Here is a 22,177-nt window from a genome sequence, read left to right as displayed (position 1 = left end):
CGCTTGCTTTTTCCCAGAAATACTCCACATACAATGTTACCAATGCACAAGAGAATTCTGGGTAAGATATGCAAATTAGATATGCAAATTCTCAGTTTTTTTGCTTCAAATACAGTTTTAACACAGCGATCCTTTTAATAGGATTATTGCAGCAATCTAGAAATCACTCACTAGACAGCCTGTTTCGTTCTTTTTGGAACTCATCAGTAGGAGATAGATTTCTGGTTGCTGCATTTGTAAAGCTACTTTCAGGGTTAAAGCAAAATTCATTAAAATTATGGGGGAGATAAAAAAACTGAGATTAAAAATTATCTGAGATTAACTGAGATTAAAAAGACATGGAGGATTTTAATATTAGTTTTTTATCTCCCCCATAATTTTAATGAATTTTGCTTTAACCCTGAAAGTAGCTTTACCAATGCAGCAACCAGAAATCTATCTCCTACTGATGAGTTCCAAAAAGAACGAAACAGGCTGTCTAGTGAGTGATTTCTGGATTGCTGCAATAATCCTGTTAAAAGGATCGCTGTGTTAAAACAGTATTTGAAGCAAAAAAACCCAGAGAATTTGCATATCTAATTTGCATATCTTACCCAGAATTCCCTTGTGCATTGGTAGCATTGTATATGGAGTATTTCTGGGAAAAAGCAAGCGGGGAATCTTGCCTAGATGTGCTAATTCCCTATGCAAATATTTACATTGATTATATATATATATATATATATATATATATATATATATATACATACACACACACACATGATATCTATTTACAAATACACAGAACATATTTTGCTATGTGCAGAACATTGGAATGTGAAATATTTATAGTAAATACATAGTTAAAGCCTTTATTAAAAATGAAACTTGCATAAATATTATTTTTACATGTTTTCATCTACTTAACGGCAAAGGACTCCAATACATTTCTATGTATGACTATATATGTATACATTTATAAAATTTATAAAATACACATATAAATACATAATTACATATATATATATATATATATATATATATATATATATATATATAGTAATAGCGACAAAAAAGAGCACTCACTGGGTCTATCATTGATATAGCATAGAAATGCTTTTTATTTGTACAGGTAACGTTTCGGGGATTCCAACCCCGTCCTCAGACCTTACATAATACACACTAAGTCTTACCTTAAATACCCTCCACCGACTGTGCATATCGCTGTACCGGAAGTCGACCGGCGTTCTGCCCGCACCACTGCGCATGTCCAGAGCGTCGGCATGACAACCGGACCCAGCGTCATGCTTAAAAAATATACACATAACACCGTGGTTAAAAACAAGAACATGGAATAAGTGAAAAACAATGCAGCCTCATATTTAGTCTAAAGTAAGCACAAAAGAATTATAGTTTACCTGCTAGCCTAGTATTTGAACTTCGATCTTAGAGCACATTATGATAATTATACCTGAGGTAGCTTAATAGTTGTATCATTTTATTGCATTTACTTGCCTGAGAATCGATACTAACTATCTTAATTGCATTTCAGTTTTTTGGCTACGCATACTAAGAGATCTTAAATCATAATGGGCACTATATATTTCCTAAGCAGACTATACAGTGATATAACAATCTAAAGACCCTGATGCCTGCTTATTCAGTAGTTTGATGTCTAATCTGCAATGACCTTTTTAATGAATTAGGGGCCAATACATTTTAAACTATAAAAAACAGTGCCAATCTAGGTGGGTATTAAGCCCACCAGGTACAATAGTACCTAAATTAAAAATCCATCTCGATTCGCACTGAAGCAACATCCTATCTCTATCTCCACCCCTCGTGAGTGGTGGTATGTGATCGATGATCACATATCTCAGGTCCGCTACCGTATGGCCCTTCAGCGCAAAATGTCGCGCAACTGGTTGTTCCGAATCATGGTTTTTAATTGCCAATCGGATTGCCGTGCGGTGATTAGCCATACGGGTCATCGATCACATACCACCACTCACGAGGGGTGGAGATAGAGATAGGATGTTGCTTCAGTGCGAATCGAGATGGATTTTTAATTTAGGTACTATTGTACCTGGTGGGCTTAATACCCACCTAGATTGGCACTGTTTTTTATAGTTTAAAATGTATTGGCCCCTAATTCATTAAAAAGGTCATTGCAGATTAGACATCAAACTACTGAATAAGCAGGCATCAGGGTCTTTAGATTGTTATATCACTGTATAGTCTGCTTAGGAAATATATAGTGCCCATTATGATTTAAGATCTCTTAGTATGCGTAGCCAAAAAACTGAAATGCAATTAAGATAGTTAGTATCGATTCTCAGGCAAGTAAATTCAATAAAATGATACAACTATTAAGCTACCTCAGGTATAATTATCATAATGTGCTCTAAGATCGAAGTTCAAATACTAGGCTAGCAGGTAAACTATAATTCTTTTGTGCTTACTTTAGACTAAATATGAGGCTGCATTGTTTTTCACTTATTCCATGTTCTTGTTTTTAACCACGGTGTTATGTGTATATTTTTTAAGCATGACGCTGGGTCCGGTTGTCATGCCGACACTCTGGACATGCGCAGTGGTGCGGGCAGAACGCCGGTCGACTTCCGGTACAGCGATATGCACAGTCGGTGGAGGGTATTTAAGGTAAGACTTAGTGTGTATTATGTAAGGTCTGAGGACGGGGTTGGAATTAGACATGTGCGGTTCGTTTCGGATTAATTCGGAAATTCGGTAAATTCAGTAAATTCGGAGATTCGGATCGATTCGGATTTCCGAATTAAAATACTTCCGAATCTACTGAATGAATCCGAAATAGCTGCCGTATCTCCGAATAAATCCGAATTAGCTCGTTAAAATTCGGCATTTCCCCATAGGAAACAATGGGAGTTTCGGCTGAAAAAAAACTAACACCGCAGCCCCATTGTTTCCTATGGGGAAACACTAAGTCTGCACCTAACACCCTAACATGTACCCCGAGTCTCTAAACACCCCTAATCTAACACTTATTAACCCCTAATCTGCCGCCCCCGCTATCGCTGACACCTGCATTATTTTATTAACCCCTAATCTGCCGACCGAATATCGCCGCCACCTACATTATAACTATTAACCCCTAATCTGCTGTCCCTAACACCGCCGACCCCTACATTATAGTTATTAACCCCTAATCTGCCCCCCCCCAACGTCGCCGCAATCTAACTACAAGTATTAACCCCTAATCTGCCGACCCGATATCGCCGCCACCTACATTATAACTATTAACCCCTAATCTGCTGTCCCTAACACCGCCGACCCCTACATTATAGTTATTAACCCCTAATCTGCCTCCCCCAACGTCGCCGCAATCTAACTACAAGTATTAACCCCTAATCTGCCGACCGAATATCGCCGCCGCCTACATTATAGCTATTAACCCCTAATCTGCTGTCCCTAACACCGCCGACCCCTACATTATAGTTATTAACCCCTAATCTGCCCCCCCAACGTCGCCGCAATCTAACTACAAGTATTAACCCCTAATCTGCCGACCCGATATCGCCGCCGCCTACATTATAGCTATTAACCCCTAATCTGCTGTCCCTAACACCGCCGACCCCTACATTATAGTTATTAACCCCTAATCTGCCCCCCCCAACGTCGCCGCAATCTAACTACAAGTATTAACCCCTAATCTGCCGACCCGATATCGCCGCCTACATTATAGCTATTAACCCCTAATCTGCTGTCCCTAACACCGCCGACCCCTACATTATAGTTATTAACCCCTAATCTGCCCCCCCCAACGTCGCCGCAATCTAACTACAAGTATTAACCCCTAATCTGCCGACCCCAAATCGCCGCCACTATAATAAATGTATTAACCCCTAAACCGCCGCACTCCCGCCTCGCAAACACTATAATACATTTTATTAACCCCTAATCTGCCCTCCCTAACATCGCCGCCACCTACCTACAATTATTAACCCCTAATCTCCCGCCCCCAACGTCGCCGCTACTATAATAAGGTTATTAACCCCTAAACCTAAGTCTAACCCTAACACTAACACCCCCTAACTTAAATATAATTTAAATAAAACGAAATAAATGTACTATAGTTAAATAAATGAATCCTATTTAAAACTAAAGACTTACCTGTAAAATAAACCCTAAGATAGCTGCAATATAACTAATAGTTACATTGTAGCTATTTTAGGATTTATTTTTATTTTACAGGCAACTTTGTATTTATTTTAACTAGGTACAATAGTTATTAAATAGTTAATAACTATTTAATAACTACTAGCTAAAATAAATACAAATTTACCTGTAAAATAAATCCTAACCTAAGTTACAATTACACCTAACACTACACTATCATTTAATTAATTAAATAAATGACTCATATTTAAAACTAAATACTTACCTGTAAAATAAACCCTAATATAGCTGCAATATAACTAATAGTTACATTGTAGCTATTTTAGCATTTATATTTATTTTACAGGCAACTTTGTATTTATTTTAACTAGGTACAATAGCTATTAAATAGTTATTGACTAATTAATAGCTACCTAGTTAAAATAATTACAAAATTACCTGTAAAATAAATCCTAACCTAAGTTACAATAAAACCTAACACTACACTATCATTAAATAACTTAACTACAAGTACCTACAATTATCTACAATTAAATAAACTAAAGTACAAACCCCCCCCACTAAATTACAAAAAATAAAAAAACACTAAATTACAAAAAATAAAAAAATATTACAAGAATTTTAAACTAATTACACCTAATCTAAGCCCCCTAATAAAATAACAAAGCCCCCCAAAATAAAAAAAAATGCCCTACCCTATACTAAATTACAAAAGTTAACAGCTCTATTACCTTACCAGCCCTGAACAGGGCCCTTTGCGGGGCATGCCCCAAAGAAAACAGCTCTTTTGCCTGTAAAAAAAAAACACAATCCCCCCCCCACATTACAACCCACATACCCCTACTCTAACCCAAACCCCCCTTAAATAAACCTAACACTACCCCCCTGAAGATCTCCCTACCTTGAGTCGTGTTCACCCAGCCGGGCCGAAGTCTTCATCCGATGGGGCAGAAGAGGACATCCAGACCGGCAGAAGTCTTCATCCAAGCGGGGCAAGAAGAGGTCTTCCATCCATCATACAAGTACCAAAATACAAACAAACACTAAATTACCAAAAATAATAAAATATTACAATAATTTTAAACTAATTACACCTAATCTAAGCCCCCGACTAGCTATTAATATAGCTTCAATATAACTAATAGTTACATTGTAGCTATTTTAGGATTTATATTTATTTTACAGGCAACTTTGTATTTATTTTAACTAGGTACAATAGCTATTAAATAGTTAATAACTATTTAATAACTACCTAGCTAAAATAAATACAAATTTACCTGTAAAATAAATCATAACCTAAGTTACAATTATACCTAACACTACACTATCATTAAATTAACTAAATAAATGAATCCTATATAAAACTAAAGACTTACCTGTAAAATAAACCCTAATATAGCTGCAATATAACTAATAGTTACATTGTAGCTATTTTAGCATTTATATTTATTGTACAGGCAACTTTGTATTTATTTTAACTAGGTTCAATAGCTATTAAATAGATATTGACTATTTAATAGCTACCTAGTTAAAATAATTACAAAATTACCTGTAAAATAAATCCTAACCTAAGTTACAATTAAACCTAACACTACACTATCATTAAATAAATTAACTACAAGTACCTACAATTAAATACAATTAAAAAAACTAAACTAAAGTACAAAACCCCCCCCCACTAAATTACAAAAAATAAAAAAATATTACAAGAATTTTAAACTAATTACACCTAATCTAAGCCCCCTAATAAAATAACAAAGCCCCCCAAAATAAAAAAAAATGCCCTACCCTATACTAAATTACAAAAGTTAACAGCTCTATTACCTTACCAGCCCTCAGATTGATCAGCCAATCAGATTGACCTCGCATTCTATTGGCTGTTCCGATCAGCCAATAGAATGCAAGCTCAATCTGATTGGCTGATTGGATCAGCCAATCGGATTGAACTTGAATCTGATTGGCTGATTGAATCAGCCAATCAGATTTTTCCTACCTTAATTCCGATTGGCTGATAGAATCCTATCAGCCAATCGGAATTCAAGGGACGCCATCTTGGATGACGTCACTTAAAGGTACAGTCACCTAGTCGTCGGATCAAGAAAGAAGAGGATGCTCTGCGTGGGATGTCTTCAGGATGCTGCCGCTCCGCTCCGGATGGATGAACAGAGAAGATGCCGCCTGGATCAAGACTTCTGATGGATGGAAGACCTCTTCTTGCCCCGCTTGGATGAAGACTTCTGCCGGTCTGGATGTCCTCTTCTGCCCGATCGGATGAAGACTTCGGCCCGCTGGGTGAAGACACGGTAGAGAGATCTTCAGGGGGGTAGTGTTAGGTTTATTTAAGGGGGGTTTGGGTTAGAGTAGGGGTATGTGGGTGGTGGGTTGTAATGTGGGGGGGGGGTATTGTGTTTTTTTTTACAGGCAAAAGAGCTGTTTTCTTTGGGGCATGCCCCGCAAAAGGCCCTGTTCAGGGCTGGTAAGGTAATAGAGCTGATTACTTTTGTAATTTAGTATAGGGTAGGGCATTTTTTTATTTTGGGGGGCTTTGTTATTTTATTAGGGGGCTTAGATTAGGTGTAATTAGTTTAAAATTCTTGTAATTTTTTTTATTTTTTGTAATTTAGTGTTTGTTTTTTTTGTACTTTAGTTTAGTTTATTTCATTGTATTTAATTGTAGGTACTTGTAGTTAATTTATTTAATGATAGTGTAGTGTTAGGTTTAATTGTATCTTAGGTTAGGATTTATTTTACAGGTAATTTTGTAATTATTTTAACTAGGTAGCTATTAAATAGTCAATATCTATTTAATAGCTATTGAACCTAGTTAAAATAAATACAAAGTTGCCTGTACAATAAATATAAATGCTAAAATAGCTACAATGTAACTATTAGTTATATTGCAGCTATATTAGGGTTTATTTTACAGGTAAGTCTTTAGTTTTATATAGGATTCATTTATTTAGTTAATTTAATGATAGTGTAGTGTTAGGTGTAATTGTAACTTAGGTTATGATTTATTTTACAGGTAAATTTGTATTTATTTTAGCTAGGTAGTTATTAAATAGTTATTAACTATTTAATAGCTATTGTACCTAGTTAAAATAAATACAAAGTTGCCTGTAAAATAAATATAAATCCTAAAATAGCTACAATGTAACTATTAGTTATATTGAAGCTATATTAATAGCTAGTCGGGGGCTTAGATTAGGTGTAATTAGTTTAAAATTATTGTAATATTTTATTATTTTTGGTAATTTAGTGTTTGTTTGTATTTTGGTACTTGTATGATGGATGGAAGACCTCTTCTTGCCCTGCTTGGATGAAGACTTCTGCCGGTCTGGATGTCCTCTTCTGCCCCATCGGATGAAGACTTCGGCCCGGCTGGGTGAACACGACTCAAGGTAGGGAGATCTTCAGGGGGGTAGTGTTAGGTTTATTTAAGGGGGGTTTGGGTTAGAGTAGGGGTATGTGGGTGGTGGGTTGTAATGTGGGGGGGGGGGGATTGTGTTTTTTTTTTACAGGCAAAAGAGCTGTTTTCTTTGGGGCATGCCCCGCAAAGGGCCCTGTTCAGGGCTGGTAAGGTAATAGAGCTGTTAACTTTTGTAATTTAGTATAGGGTAGGGCATTTTTTTTTATTTTGGGGGGCTTTGTTATTTTATTAGGGGGCTTAGATTAGGTGTAATTAGTTTAAAATTCTTGTAATATTTTTTTATTTTTTGTAATTTAGTGTTTGTTTTTTTTTGTAATTTAGTGGGTTTTTTTTGTACTTTAGTTTATTTAATTGTAGATAATTGTAGGTACTTGTAGTTAATTTATTTAATGACAGTGTAGTGTTAGGTTTAATTGTAACTTAGGTTAGGATTTATTTTACAGGTAATTTTGTAATTATTTTAACTAGGTAGCTATTAATTAGTCAATAGCTATTTAATAGCTTTTGTACCTAGTTAAAATAAATACAAAGTTGCCTGTAAAATAAATATAAATGCTAAAATAGCTACAATGTAACTATTAGTTATATTGCAGCTATCTTAGGGTTTATTTTACAGGTAAGTATTTTGTTTTAAATATGATTCATTTATTTAGTTAATTTAATGATAGTGTAGTGTTAGGTGTAATTGTAACTTAGGTTAGGATTTATTTTACAGGTAAATTTGTATTTATTTTAGCTAGGTAGTTATTAAATAGTTATTAACTATTTAATAACTATTGTACCTAGTTAAAATAAATACAAAGTTGACTGTAAAATAAAAATAAATCCTAAAATAGCTACAATGTAACTATTAGTTTTAAATAGGATTCATTTATTTAACTATAGTAAACTTATTTCGTTTTATTTAAATTATATTTAAGTTAGGGGGTGTTAGTGTTAGGGTTAGACTTAGGTTTAGGGGTTAATAACCTTATTATAGTAGCGGCGACGTTGGGGGCGGGAGATTAGGGGTTAATAATTGTAGGTAGGTGGCGGCGATGTTAGGGAGGGCAGATTAGGGGTTAATAAAATGTATTATAGTGTTTGCGAGGCGGGAGTGCGGCGGTTTAGGGGTTAATACATTTATTATAGTGGCGGCGATTTGCGGTCGGCAGATTAGGGGTTAATACTTGTAGTTAGATTGTGGCGACGTTGGGGGGAGGCAGATTAGGGGTTAATAACTATAATGTAGGGGTCGGCGGTGTTAGGGACACCAGATTAGGGGTTAATAGCTATAATGTAGGCGGCGGCGATATCGGGTCGGCAGATTAGGGGTTAATACTTGTAGTTAGATTGCGGCGACGTTGGAGGGGGCAGATTAGGGGTTAATAACTATAATGTAGGGGTCGGCGGTGTTAGGGACAGCAGATTAGGGGTTAATAGCTATAATGTAGGCGGCGGCGATATCGGGTCGGCAGATTAGGGGTTAATACTTGTAGTTAGATTGCGACGACGTTGGGGGAGGCAGATTAGGGGTTAATAACTATAATGTAGGGGTCAGCGGTGTTAGGGACAGCAGATTAGGGGTTAATAGTTATAATGTAGGTGGCGGCGATATCGGGTCGGCAGATTAGGGGTTAATACTTGTAGTTAGATTGCGGCAACGTTGGGGGGGGCAGATTAGGGGTTAATAACTATAATGTAGGGGTCGGCGGTGTTAGGGACAGCAGATTAGGGGTTAATAGCTATAATGTAGGTTGCGGCGATATCCGATCGGCAGATTAGGGGTTAAATAATGTTATTATAGGGTTTGCGATGTGGGGGGGCCTCGGTTTAGTGGTTCATAGGTAGTTTATGGGTGTTAGTGACTTAGTGTACTAAATGGGTGTTAGTGTACTAAAAACATACCGAATTTCGGAACGGAATAGAACCGAATTCAGCCGAATCCGAATAAATCCGAAACGAATTTATTCGGATCCGAATAAATCCGAAACAAATTTATTCAAATTTTGCCGAATCCGATTCGATCCGAAACGAAATTCGAAAAGTCTGAATCGATCCGAACCGAAAACGAACCACATTTTTTAGCTGTGCACATGTCTAGTTGGAATCCCCGAAACGTTACCTGTACAAATAAAAAGCATTTCTATGCTATATCAATGATAGACCCAGTGAGTGCTCTTTTTTGTCGCTATTACTGAATGTTGTTTGGATGCACCCTGGGCGGATGTAACATAAAGTGAGTGCAGAGTTCACCAGAGACTGCTATATATATATATATATATATATATATATATATATATATATATATATATATATATATATATATATATATATATATATATATATATATATATATACACACATGCACACATATACATATTTAGGGAATCGGGATGTATATGCATGAGTCTCAATGTGAAAACCCTTTGCCTGCCTTTTTTTCTAACACCTGAGACCACCTATCTTTGAGCCCTTATAACTTTTGTGTGCAACATTTTTTTTTTATAATTTTTATGAGATGGTGTTATTATGAGTGTAAGTGTACTTTGTAATGTATTTTTGGTGTGTTTTTGTGTTTTGCAACACTTATGTTTTGCAAAACAGTAAAATTCATATTCCTGTTCTAAACAAACCAACATTTTTTTGTCATGTTTGCAGGGTCAAGTTCCTCTCGACAAGTAAAGCAAAGTAATTTGCCAGCCAGTGAGGATTAGTAGGAAATACAAAAACAATACTGCAGTATTATTTTTAACTTAAAAGGACATTAAAATGGCTCACCCACGTGCATTGCTAATTCTTTAACAAAGGAAATTTAAATAATGAAGCAAATTAGGTAATAGAAGTAAATTGGAATGTTTTTTTTAAAATTGTATTCTCTACCTGAATCATGAAGGGAACATTTTGGGTTTAATGTCCCTTTAAATGTAAACTTTCAGGCAATATTTTTTTTTTTTTAACATGTAAATAATACTCTTTCATATGAATTATATATATCTGGGTACAATGTCCCTTTAAATGGTAGAGGAGGGTTATGCAAACCGAATCCTTACAGTTTAAGGGTTACCACTGACTAGCTGCCAGCGCTTAGTGAGACCATACAGGTTATTTTTATCATCCTAACCCACCTTTCCCCTTTTATCTGGTCTGAGTTAAAATTCCCCCCACCAGAAAAATGAGGGACAGATAATAGAGGAAGCATTTTTGCCTGGACACTTGTGGAGCTGACTTGCTGGCTGTCTGTAACTGCACAGATCTCCTGTCTGAATTCACACTGATTTATACTTCTGTCCTGTCTTTTCTAATTAAAGGGACATGATACCCAAATGCTAAATCACCTGATAGTGTTGCACCATAACTGTAAAAAGCTGACAAGGAATAATTATTCTTCAGCTAATGTCATCGGCATTTTGAAAAAACAAAAACAAAATAAAAAAACACAACAATCAGCATCATCAATGATGAGTTCACACTTTGCTTTACTGTGATCTCATTGGACTTCACCTTAATCTTATTCAACTTTATAGTAAACTTTCTTAAAAGAAAAAAGAAAATAAAGTGACTATGGGGGATATTTATCAAGCTGTTAACCTGAAATACTCTGGAATTCCACAGCGTAATTGTGGCGAGCTTGATTCGATCTAGTTATCAAAGCCTACAGACCGGCAAAAGTTGAAATCTGTGACATAACATACGATCCGCCGGTCTCAATCCGACACAGATCGATGCTTACGTCATTACAGATGTTCCGAATACACATTCGGCACTATTTGACACTTTTTCAAAGTTATCAAATAGTTAACCGGTACGCTCGCGGCTATTCCGGCCCAGCGTACCTGGTTTTCAATCCGCCACCCTGAAGGCCGCGGATACCATAGGAATCAATGGGAGTCTGAAAGCAGCAAAAGCTTATGTTCGATGCTGCTAGATAGCCCATTGATTTCTATGGTAGAAAACCAGTTACATTTACACCTAACAACCTAACATAAGCCCCGAGTCTAAACACCCCTAATCTGCCGCCCAGACATCGCCGCCACCTACATAATGTTATTAACCCCTATCCCGCCGCTCCCAGACCCCACCACAACTAAATAAATGTATTAACCGCTAAACCCCTGGCCTCCCACATCACTACCACTAACTAAACCTATTTACCCCTAAACCGCCAGCCTCCCACATCGCCATAAACTAAATGAAGCTATTAACCCCTTAACCTAACAACCTGCTAACTTTACATTAAAATTACAACATCCCTATCTTACGTATAATAAATTTAAACTTACCTGTAGAATTAAATTAAACTATATTAAACTATTAATTAACCTACCCTAACTATTATACTAAAATTACATTAAACTATATTGAACTATTAATTAATCTACCCTAACTATTATACTAAAATTCTATTAAACTATATTAAACTATTAATTAACCTACCCTAACTATTATACTAAAATTACATTAAACTACCAATAAAATTAACTATATTACATATTTAAAAACCTAACCCTACTTAAATATTTAAATATACAATTAAAAATTACTTAATTACAAAAAAGAATGCTAAGTTACATAAAATAAAAAACACTAAGTTACAAAAAATAAAAAACTCTAAGTTACAAAAAATAAAAAACACTAAGTTACAAAAAATAAAAAACCACAGTATCAAAAATAAAAAAAATTACACCTAATCTAATAGCGCTATCAAAATAAAAAAGCCCCCCCCCCAAAATGAAAAAAAACCCTAGCCTACAATAAACTACCAATGGCCCTTAAAAGGGCCTTTTGCGGGGCATTGCCCCAAAGAAATCAGCTCTTTTACCTGTAAAAAAAAATACAAACATCCTGATTGGAACAGCCAATAGGATGAGAACTGCTCAAATCCTATTGGCTGATTGGAACAGCCAATAGGATTTTAGCGGCTCTCATCCTATTGGCTGATTGGAACCTTTCAGCCAATAGGAATGCAGGGGACACCATCTTGGATGACGTCACTTGCATTCAAGATCCAGTTTATGGCTGAGACCATATTGAAGAGGAGCTCCTTGTCGGATGTCTTCAGGATGGACCCACTCCGCGCTGGATGCCTTCAGGATGGACCCGCTCCTCGCCGGATGGATGAAGATAGAAGAGGCTGCATGGATGAAGACTTTGCCGTCTGGATAAAGATGGAAGAGGCTGCCCGGATGAAGACTTGCCGGCTGGATGGATCCTTCAAGGGGAACTTCAAAAACTGTAAGTGGATTGTCGGGGGTTAGTGTTAGATATATTTAATGTTTTTTTACTACAGGTAAGTTTAAATTTATTATAAGATAGGGATGTTGTAATTTTAATGTAAAGTTAGCAGGTTGTTAGGTTAAGGGGTTAATAGCTTAATTTAGCTTATGGTGATGTGGGGGGCTGGAATTTTGGGGGTAATAGGTTAAGTAAGTGGTAGTGATGCGGGAGGCCAGGATTTTAGGGGTTAATACATTTATTTAGTTGCTGTGGGGTCCGGGAGTGGCAGAATGAGGGTTAATACTTTAATTTAGTTAAGGTGGGGTCCGGGAGTGGCGGGATAGGGTTAAACATTTTAGTATAGTGGCTGTGTTTAGTGACAGGGTATAAATAAAGTTGGTAAAAAGCCGAATAGCAGCGAGATAGATGACTACTAGTTAACAACAGACCGCTGCTCATCGCTCCGTACTTGGTGCACGGCTTTATTGCCGGCTTTTTTATAAATATGGAAATCGTATTCAAGTCTGCGGCCGCAATGTTAGGCGAGCGTATCGGTGCCGTCGAATGCAAGAAAGTTGACGGCTTGATAGATAGGCCTCTATGCCTGCACATGCCAGATACAAGCTCCCTTGCAAGTCCTGGGCCAAGCATCCTGATTTGATGCTTAAAGTCCATCTACATAAGGATGTGGCTACTGAGGAAATTGTGAGGTAAAATACCTTCCTTTTTTACACAGAGCTGTGCAGGTGATACTTTCTAGTCAGCTTTTTACAGATATGCTGCATCACTTTCAAGTTATTTAGCATTTGGATAACATGTCCCTTTAATTTTTACTGAGGGTAGCAAAGGTTCTATACCATAACATTAAGGGGTTGAAAACACTAGATTACAAAGCTAAATATGAGTGGGCACTATTGAGGGAAACAATCTTCTACTACTTATTCCTTTACAACCTTATTCCCCCTTTACCCACTCCTTGTTCTGTGTAGACCACTAGACATGTAAAAAAACACTACCTTAAAATATTGGCATCTTTGAGATTGGAGAAATGAATGCACAGCACAATATTCACTGTCTGTTCGTTTTCACTAATACAAGATATATAGGGGCCGAATTATCAAGCTCTGAATGGAGCTTGATTCCCCTGTTTCCGCACAAGCCTTCTAAAGACCGCTGCTCCATAACTTGTCCATCTGCTCTATTTATCGATGTGTGGCGGACATGATACGCTACATCGTATCATGTCCGCTCGCACTTTCATAAATCGGCCCCAAAGTCTGCAATGCTTGTGTATTGTAGATCTCCATACCATCCAACATATTGCAGGATCTTCACAGCTTGGGAGCTTTGCCCCACTGTCCCTCACACAGCTTTCCTTTCTGGACAAATCTCCTCTTTCGCAAAGTGAAACCAGAAAATGTTCAGCCCATGATCTGCACCAACCTTCCAATCACACCAACAGAAGATCAGCAACTCCTCCCATGCTGTTCATTGGTCCATACATATAACACATAGCGCAAGTCACACTCACACAGCCAAGACATATGAAAGCCCTCAGAGAATTACAGACTCATATGTATATGCTGTGAACCCTTGCACATGCTCAGTAGGAAGTGGTACCTCAGAAAGTGTGAATACAATTTGATAATGGGAATAAACTGTAAAGTCTGTACTAAGGGGCCGATTTATTATTGTGTGGACAGACATGATCTGATATTGCGGATCATGTCCGCCGCACATTGATAAATGCCAACAGCATACGCCATCGGCATTTATCATTGCACCAGCAGTTCTTGTGAACTGCTGGTGCAATACGGCCCCCTGCAGATTTATGGCCAATTGGCCGCTAGCAAGGGATGTCAATCAACCAGATCGTATTGGATCAGAATGATTTCCGGTGATGTCTGTCCTCCGCCTCAGAGCAGGCAGACAGGTTATGGAGCCTTTAGACCACTGCTTCATAACTTGTGTTTCTGGCGAGGCTGAAGGAGCTTAATAAATAGACCCCTAAGGGCCAGATTATAAATGGAGCGTTATTTAACGCTCACGCTCTAACTCCGCTAGCAGTAAACCTTTTGCGTGCGTCGGTTAGCGCTCGTATTACAAGTTGAAAGCAAACTGTTTTCCCGAGTGCTAAACAGATTCACTAAAAAAAAAAAAATCAACTCAGAATATCACTTGTGCTTTCACGTATTTCCCCATAAAAGTCAATGGAGCAAAAAGCAGATCACATATTCTAAAGTGCGATAAACCGACATGAAAATATTATTATTTCATATTCCAATGTTCTTTACATAGTAGATACATTTTCTATTTATTTAAAAATACATATTTCTATATCTATATACTGTTTATGATGTTTTTTGCTAAAATATATATCTATACCTATATATATATAGATGAATGTATATAGTTATAGATATATACAAATATATATATATGAATATCTATTTAAACATATATAGAAAATATTCTGCTATGTCCAGAACATTGGAATGTGACATATTTACAGTAAATACACAATATAACACTTTATTAAATATGAATATTGCATAAATATGTTTTAACATGTTATTATTCTACTTAAAGGGACATTAGATTTTTCTTTGCATAAATGTTCTGTAGATAATTCATTTATATAGCCCACCTGGGAGTGTTTTTGTAACAATGTATAGTTTTGCTTATTTTTTAATAACATTGTGCTGATTTTCAGACTCCTAACCAAGCCCCAAAGTGTCATATGTATACTAGCGTTTACAGACTATTGCTAGCTCCTGTTTGTCTAATCTGTGTTGTCTTATGCAGGGAAGGGGGGAGGGGGAGAGTGTATGCTCTTTCTGGTTTCTCAGCCCCTTTCGCTGGGTGTTCCAGCCTAACCTCCTCAACAGTGCTAAGCTTGGAGCTTCTAAGTAAGTTTTTAAAAGGGTTTTTACTGTATTTTTAGATCCGTATCTGTACATACTCTTCTTTATAATAGTGTCTATTACATGCAGTTATATGAAAATTGGTGTATAGTGTCCCTTTAACTGCAAAGGGCTCCAATGCAATTATGTACGTCCATATGTGTGTACATATGCATTTATGTGTATATATGTCTGTAAATACATATATACACATATAGATACATATATACACATATAGATACATATATACACATATAGATACATATAAACACATATAGATACATATATACACATATAGATACATATATACACATATAGATACATATATACACATATAGATACATATAAACACATATAGATACATATATACACATATAGATACATATATACACATATAGATACATATAAACACATATAGATACATATATACACATATAGATACATATATACACATATAGATACATATAAACACATATAGATACATATATACACATATGATATATAAGTACACACATATAAACAATATAAACATATATATATATATATGTTTAGACTTTATAATGTATTTTTGATGTGTTTTGTGACACTTATTTTTCAAAAGTTAACGTCTGTTCTGAGGACGCGGTAATCATTCTAGTGTAAATTACTATGAGCACATTTGCGTTTACTTTCAACTTGCAATAAGAGCTGTAAACAACTGTAATACACTCCTTTTCGCTTGCGCTTAACTGTTAGAGCTCCACTCGTAAGCTGGCCCTTAATACATTTCAAGCACATCCCTCCACTTGCAATTGAGCCCAAAATGTATTTAGTGCTTAAAGTGCCATAAAACATGGTGAGATCTGTGCATATCCTAAAAGGGCTAATTAAAGGGACACTGAATCCAATTTTTTTTTCTTTCATGATTCAGATAGAGCATGCAATTTTAAGCAACTTTCTAATTTACTCTTATTATCAAATGTTCTTCATTTTCTTGGTATCTTTATTTGAAAAGAAGAAAAAAATGGGTTCAGTGTCCCTTTAAGTAAAAAGAGTTTGCATAAAAATTGTTTAAAAATTGCCGGCAAGTATTTTAAAATATTTTTCAAAATTAGGCAAAATTAGTCACAAAGCCATGTTGTCTGGAGCAGTCAGCTCCACCCACCCTTTTCAGTGTTTAGACACAGGAATAGGAAATGTAAGGCAAATTGCCTGGAATACACATAACCAGGAGGGAGTAGTGTGCTTGTGTGTGTTGCAATTAGGAAATTAGGGGTTTGGCTTACCTTTTAAAGAGTCCAAATCCTCTTTCTGCTTGTCTTGTTTCTTTGACGTTTCCCCATCCTGTCCCTCACTTTCTAATCTATAGGCGGCAAACATTAGTTGGATCCATCCTTTAGTGTTCAGGGAGTCCGAGGCATGATGAGCCAGTCTATTTCTACAAGGCCAAGGACAGTATATTTCAGCTCCCCAGGTGTTCAATGTGGTTTGCACCTAGTTGACCCTGGTCCTATTGTAAGGTGACCAGATTTTTAAAATGTTATCCGGGGACATTTTTTTTTTTTAAACCCCTTACAGTAAATTATATTTTGCCACTACAATCATCACTTGCAAAACTAACCAGCCAGGTCAAATCCCACTTATGTGTTTAATCCCTGCTTTGTTCTCCTCACAAAAAAAAAAAAAAAAAAGCCCTAGTAAAATTTAGAAAGCCGGAGGGTTTTCTACATTGCTTCCCTATCTTCTACCACCAGTCCAAGCAGCATGATCCATTAATTGAGGTCGAGGATTCCAGGCCTGTATAAGACCAGCTCAAACACCTAAATAAAAAAAAGTTATTTCTTGATAATCTTATTCTTTAATAGAGAACTAGAATTCCTTTTTTCCAAAAAACACAAGTAAAAATGTCAAACTATAACATACCTTTACAAGCAAGTACCCTTTCAGTTTTTAACACGTACGCATTACTCAAAGCCAAAGATACACATCTCTTTTACCTGCTTTAGTAATAATGCCTCATGATAGGCCACTAGTAAAATCAATCACCAGAAGATACCCCTACTTTGTAGTTTTTGACCAATCAAAATCTTAGAAAGATTACGTACTTCTAAACATTACAATTTAACATACTAGACCTACCTAACAAGGGCTCAGCCTCTCAATTACATTGCGCTTGCACAAATATAACATGCTTCCTCTATTAACTAAACACTGACAACCAATGAGAACTTATCTTGCACCTTTGAGCCCTTGCAAAGCGGGGCTGGCAACCCCATGCAGCACCTTACAATCTACATAGAGAGGGATCCGAAACTTTTAGCTTCAATTGCGCTGTGAGCGCCAGCCGTGAAGTATCCAGGGGAAGTGGAACCGCTGCTGTAGCTCTAAGCAACTAATCAGTGTCTAAAACAGATAAATCTATCAACTTCCCATGAACACCTCTAACATGCACGGGGCTCCAACCGTCTTCCCAGGGCTCCAACCGTCTTCCCGGGGACATAATTTGTCCAGGGACAGTCTCCTCAATACGGGGACTGTCCCCTAAAATCGGGGACATCTGGTCACCCTATCCTAATGGTTTGGAGTGGTGGGTTAACACACTACCGCTGGCGGTTGGGCCGGGTCAGGGGCAGGATGTGATCGAGGTAGAGTGACGGCTATTCCAGTCAGGGGTGAAGTCCCCTGTCTGTGCGATCCGAAGTGAGAACTCCCTAAGCCATCGTAGCATGGCGCTATGCTCCGCTTGTTCTCCTGCATCCCTGGTACGGCCCAGCTTGCTAGCAGGGGTTACTATATATTATCTAGAACCTGATTGCCGCCCCCCCAGTCCATGTTATTTGTGCTGTTTTCAGTGAGTTTCTTGTGTTGCCACAATAAACGTGACCTGCGGGTTTTATAACCACAAGAAGTGTTTTATTTCTATATTAGAAGCTACAAGGTTTACGTTAAATATTGAACTATGTATATAGTAAAAGTTATTGGTTAAGATTCCCACAGAGGAGTGTATGGCATTTAATCCCTTATGTATTTCAACTGAGTTCACAGCTTCTAGACATGCTCCAGTAGATAATCCCTAAGCACTTTTGCAATTTACCAAAACAACAATAGTTATAGATACATCCATAGAAGGAAATGTGTGGGGGGAGTTAGAGCTTTACAATTCCAAACTAAAAAGAAAGGGTTAATGGTGGGGCACTGCAGTATAAATGTGCAGGTAAAATAATTAAAGTACATATTATAATATTTTGTCTCTGTCCCAACTTGTTTTATGTCCCTTTAAATTGCATGTAATTTGACAGATTGTTCTCTTGTTTGAATAAGTCTCAGCTCCACAAGTGTGTGTGTGTGTGTGTGTGTGTGTGTGTCTGTGTATAGATAGATTTAATGACTTCCTGTCACATTGTGAATATGATTATCTATACTGTAATACGGAGAAGACACTCAAAACAGTGTGTCACTCGGCTGCACATTGTGACTTGACTAGACACTACAAACCACTCTAAGGAGGGCTACTAAATGGTACATGGTCTAGGAAATGAAACTTACTTTGCGACCTTAATACGTATAGCTCAAAGGAGAAAAAAAAAGTTCATAATGTTAAAGTTAGACAGACAGAAGACAGACAGTCAGAAAGACAGATCCTACATAGATGATCTATCTATCTATCTATCTATCTATCTATCTATCTATCTATCTATCTATCTATCTATCTATCTATATATATATATATATATCTATCTATCTATCTATTGGGTACTTATAGAGCGCAAACTAATCACCTGTGAGGGTCTCAAGGCACTAAGGGAAGCGGATAGGAGGAGAGGGGGAGGGAATGGGCGTTCAGGTTTTGAGGTCCTTTCTGAACTTTGTAAGGGAGGTGGATTGTCTGAGGTGCAGCGGGAGGGTGTTCCATGTCTTTGCTGCCATGTGGGAGAAGGATCTTCCGCCCGCTGTGGATTTGCTGATGCGGGGGATGACTGCAAGTGCTTGGTCGGCCAATCGGAGTTGTCTGGTGGGGGTGTAGAAATTTATGCGGTGGTTGATGTATTCGGGCCCGATGTTGTGTAGGGCCTTGAACGCATGGGTAAGGTAGATAGATGATAGATAGATAAATAGTACATATGTGTAACATTAATAACTTCTCATATATTGTTAAACTATCCCTGGGTTTTGCTACTTATAGTTTGTATTGTCTAGCAGTATAAAATGCTGGACTCCTCATCATTATAGTAACTAGGCTTCATATATCAATGTTTTTTTTTACTTAAAGGGACATAATACTCATATGCTAAATCACTTGAAAGAGATGCAGTATAACTGTAGAAAGCTGACAGGAAAATATCACCTGAGCATCTCTATGTAAAAAAAGGAAGATATTTTACCTCGCAATTTCCTCAGCCCAGCAGAGTAAGTTCTGTGTAAATAGTTATAATTCAGCTGCTCCCAGCTGCAGGTAAAAAAATAAATTTAAAAAAAATGAAGAAATGAACAGCAGCCAATCAGCATCAGCAGTGCTGAGGTCATGAACTCTTTCACTGTGATCTCATGAAATTTCACTTAACTTTCATGAGATTTCATTGTAAACTTCCTTAAACTGAATAGGGCAATAAGATGAGAGTGCACGAGGCTCAACCCCTTAGCTGTCCCGGGACAGACATACTGATATCCTGCTTAGAAATTCTTTACAATGGGATGTGGCTACTGAGGAACTTTTGAGGTAAAATATCTTTCTTTTTTACATAGAGATGTTCAGGTGATATTTTCTAGTCAGCTTTTTATAGCTATGCTGCATCACTTTCAAGTGTTTAAACATTTGGGTATTATGGCCCTTTTGCACCCAGTCAGCCATGCTCTTAAAGAAATACTACAGGAGAAATCTCAGCTTCTAGATTCCACTAGTGGTGTTTCATTATTATTTTACATTACCCATACCTGTTTGTCATGAAAACATTAGGTAGGTCCTTAGAGTAGGCAATCAATTCTAAATAAAATCTTCTGCTCATTTAAAATTAGAGAACATTTTTATTATTTATTTATTTTTTGTTTTGGGGTTGGGGGTAATTTTAGAGGGTTGTTTTTTTTCACCAAAAGAGCTTAATCACTTTAGGGAAATGCCCTAAAAAAGGCCCCTTTAAAGGGACATTGTACATTAGATTTTTCTTTGCATAAATGTTTAGTATATTATCCAGTTATTGCCCATCTCGGAGTGTTTTTGTAAAAATGTATAGTTTTTAATACCGTGTGCTGATTTTCAGACTTCTAACCAAGCCCCACAGTATCAGATGTATACACACATTTACAGACTCCTGCTGTGCTATTTATGTTATCTGTCTTTTCATATGCAGGGAGGGGGAGGGGGTCTGCTCTTATTGTTTCCCCAGCCTCTTTCACTAGGTGTTCCAGCTAACCTCATCAACAGTACTAACTGTGAGTTTCTAAGTAAGTTTTTAAAATGTTTTATACTGGATTTTTATATCAGTATCTGTGCATATTCTTCTTAATATTAGTGTCTATTACTTGCAGTTATATGAAAATTGGTGTATACTGTCCCTTTAAGGGCTATTTATAGTTAAGTTTTAGAACAGGGATTTTTTTATTTTGGGGTATTAGAATAGGCATAATTCTTTTTTAATTTTTGGTAATTTATTATTTTTTGTAATGTTAGTTTGTTATTTTTTGCAATTATAAGGTTTTTTTTGTAATGATAGGGTTTGTTATTATTATTTTTTTAAGTAATGCATTATTTTTATAGTAATATAAGATGTTTTTTTTTTTAAGGTAAAAGTCTTTATTTTTTTAAAGGTAGTTATTTTTTATTTTTTTAAAAGGTAGGGTTAGTCTATTTTTGATTAATTTAGGGGGTATTAGGTTAGGGAGTTTAGATGTTAGTGGGTTACTTTGCGTGGGGGGTGGCGGTTTTGGTGGTTAATAGTGCAGTGCAGCTAATTGTAAAAACTACTCTTGTGTTTCTTTACAAAAAAAAAAAAATGTAAAAAAAAAAATGGAAATGCATATTAAATTTAGACAGGTGTTTTTTAATATTATAAATTACTAGGCGATAAGCCTGCGCAGAGGGCAGTCTATTTAAAAAAAAAAAACTACAAACCCAAAAGCTAAAATTACACAAAATAAAAAATGTAAAATTACAGAAAAAAATAAACAAATCTATCCAAAATAAAACATTTAAACTAATACCCCTATAAAAAATCCCCCCAAAAATAAAACAACCCTCTAATCGAATACTAAACTACCAATAGCCCTTAAAAAGGTTTTGTAGAGCATTGCCCTAAGTTAAAAAGCTCTTTTACCTAAACAAATGACCAATTACCCCTAACAGTAAAAACCCCACCCACAAAACCCCCCAAAATAAAAAAAACGAACACTAAAAAACTACCCATTGCTCCTAAAGGGGCATTTGTATGGGCATTGCCAGTTCTTTTACTACCCTTAAAAGGGCAATCATCTCTTTTCCATCCCAAAATACCCTAATCTAAAAAAAAAGCCACCCCAAAAAATAAAAAAAAAAAGCCTAAAA

Source organism: Bombina bombina, chromosome 1 (genome assembly GCF_027579735.1).
Source record: "Bombina bombina isolate aBomBom1 chromosome 1, aBomBom1.pri, whole genome shotgun sequence".
NCBI lineage: Eukaryota > Metazoa > Chordata > Amphibia > Anura > Bombinatoridae > Bombina > Bombina bombina.
Note: the sequence above shows the minus strand (reverse complement) of the source record.